This window comes from Fundulus heteroclitus, chromosome 23, assembly GCF_011125445.2.
Source record: "Fundulus heteroclitus isolate FHET01 chromosome 23, MU-UCD_Fhet_4.1, whole genome shotgun sequence".
In the NCBI taxonomy this organism is placed as follows: Eukaryota; Metazoa; Chordata; class Actinopteri; order Cyprinodontiformes; family Fundulidae; genus Fundulus; species Fundulus heteroclitus.
In genome coordinates, this window is record NC_046383.1 from 24,556,535 (window position 1) to 24,559,640 (window position 3,106).

Genomic DNA, 3,106 nt, shown 5'->3' on the forward strand with positions numbered 1-3,106 from the left:
AAATGTTCTTAAAGTTAGTGTATTTGTCCTTGATTTGAGCAGGTAAATAGGATTATTTGCCAGTGGAATGAGTATTTTGACCCCTAAAATAAGATCATTATACATCCTGGACTTGAAATAAGATGATGGAGATGAGTTGTTCCTATTTTAAGTGCAAAAATCTTATTCCATTGGCAAATCATCTTATTAACCTGCTCAAATCAAGGACAAGTGCACTAATTTTAAGAACATTTTACTTATTTTTAGTTCCGTTTTTGCAGTGTGTCGGTGGGGCTGACACCTGACAACATGCAGGCCGAGTCATCCTCTCCACTACCAAGTTCTGGAAGTAGTCTCTGATAAACCATGACAACTTGAATTATAGGGTTTGGTTTTAAAGAGTTTGGAGATGGGATTGCTCCTGGCTCCCAAATCTAATCTCAATTAATCTACATTGATATACCCACAAATGTATTCTCGTTACAAACGTGGCACTATTTGTAAGAAAATGAACAGTCTTTCTGGCATTACATATGTCATTGCCAGCAAGAACTGGTACAAAAATGACAACAACAAACAATAAACGTCGTGCTAAGTGCATAAAGCTAACACCTGGAACATTTCAGGTGCCCAGGTGGCATCAAGTGCGAACTCTCCTAACACAGATTCTAAGACATGTGCCATCAAATTCAGATTAATCAGGTTCAGCAGGTTCCCCGCGTGTGTTCTGGAAATCCTAAACTTTCATCATGGAACAGCGAAAGAGCTGCATTTGTAAACGTGTCTTGGAACAACTCATGGTTTAAAACTCCTAGTTATAGGTTTTCCATATGACGGCAACAGAAACAAGTTTCAAAACCAGCCGTCTTTAACTGTAAGTGTCCGTGTGGAATGCAGTCAGACGATAGCGGCTTGCCTGTAATTCCCGTCTGTCTCCCAGCAAATCTTCTCTGTGTTGTTTTCGCAGAGGTGTGAATTGTCTTAGGTGAAGCATGAAAAGCCTTATCTTTTGGGTCATGATTGCTGTTTTCTTCCCATATCAAACACTTGTCAGTCCAGCTGGGCTTAAGCATGACAACTGTTAAGGGCGGCGCTGAAATGCTTTTGGTTTTTGTTAAACACGTCTGGCTTAACTGCCTGTATACAGTGGATCTTTGAAACCAGTCAACAGCACATTCAAAGCCTTTTGTTGAACTCGGCGTTGTTTAAAAGACTACATTTGCACTTAGCCTGAAAGCAACACCTAGTATCTGTCAAAACCATTAGGGAAGGTTTCGCTTTAGTTCCTTTGTTAAAAGACGCACCAATTCCCTTAAACGCATGTAGATTTAAAGTTACTTCTCATGTTCAAGTCAATTCTGAGAACTTCCGTTTTTGCTTTTATTAGCTTACTGTGCAAGGAAACATTCCCCTAATTGTATTTTAGACTAAATCACCCAGTTGTCATCTACAGACTCACCCAGATGTTTTCCTGTCTGCACTCTTTGTTCAGAGCTAAGCTTATTTTGCCTCAGGCAAAGGCTTCAGATTTTGTGCTCAGAGCAAAAAGCAGGCTTGATATTTTCATCTGTTTGTTTCTTAACAATGCACAATGTCCCAAACCGCTGAGTTATTCATTGGAGATGTGATTCACTTTTCTCAAGCTGTGGTACTTGGATTACCTTCAGCGCTACTTGGACGAAATCATGGTATGGATTATTTACAAGCTAAGTAGAACACCTAAATATTTAGAAAAAGCTAAAATGTACCAGATGTTTTGAGTTACTTCACAATATTGCGTTTAATACATAATTCTATATGTACTTTTGAGTCATGGTGTTGATGTATTCACCATGTAGCTGCAATGTAGAAAGTCAAGAAAATAAGAAAAAGCCATTGAATGACAAAGGTGAGTCCAAACGTTTGACTGGTAGTGCATATATGATTCTCCTCAAAATATTATTTACCTCTCAACCTGGAACTTGGATCTGGGAATGTCCCAAACCCACACTAACCTTGTTGCTTTTGGAAAACCAGTTGGATATGCTAACCGCTGTGCTCTCTGACAAGCTAACAAGCACCCCAAGCTAAGAGAGTTATTTTTTTAATGCTGCACACTAACAGCCATTCATTTAAAAAAAAAAATTTCAGTCATATGCAGCCCAGTCCTGACTCCATATTGTGCTTTAATAATGCTGAATAGCCTAATTGGACGTAAACAGAAAAAAGTCTTTGCTTTGGAAAAAAGAAGAAGATATTAACAGCCTGTGAACAAAGCTGAAGAGTTATGCAATTAGAAAATGGGAAAGATCTGATGCAGAACTTGAGATCAGCATCATCCTTAAGCTGATCATCTACTGAATGCAGAGTTTTCTGCTAAAATCTTTTTGGGAATCACCTCATTGAGGCTAAAACAACATTATGCCCGTCAGATTGTGTCACATTTGTTATATTGAATCAAAGAAATGGGAGCAGAATACGTTTTTATGACAGCCTACTTTTAAAGAATTGCCATTAGATCCCATTTAGAATCTGTACTGCTTAGTTTTCTGTTATGAATAAGAACAACACTGGTCAATCCCTTAGGTTTAGGAGTCAAGTGGGTCAGAATAAAAATACTTATCTAGGAAAATCTTATTAGAAAGAACTTAAGACATTTCCAAAGCACAAAAAAAAAAAAAAAATTTGTTTGTGGAAGCACACGTAATTCATAACCAAACACAGGCTGTCTGACGCACGGAAACAATTTTTAGAAGTACTGTAACGTATGCAAGGTGATGAATGCAACATCCTAAAAATACATATAGCTCCCCTCCTGGTTTTGTTTGGAGTGAGGCGTGGTGTTGAGTAGTAACTAACCCATCAGGTCCTACATGCAGGGCAGCATACTTTCAACTTTCTGTCACCGGTGCTCAGTCAGCTCGACACGCTGGTTCTGATCATAATGCAAAAACACTCTGCGAAGGAAATCTGTCTCAGTTTACAAAGTTCAGAGCTGGATCTTTCACCTAATATCTCCTCTTTATAGCTCCTGTCGCTAAAACACAGCAAATCTATCCTGCCACCATTCAAAATTAACAATGTTTGTTTTCCTTTTTCGATTCTTTACTGACCTTTTCTTTAATTCTTTACAGTTAATCAGGTTATA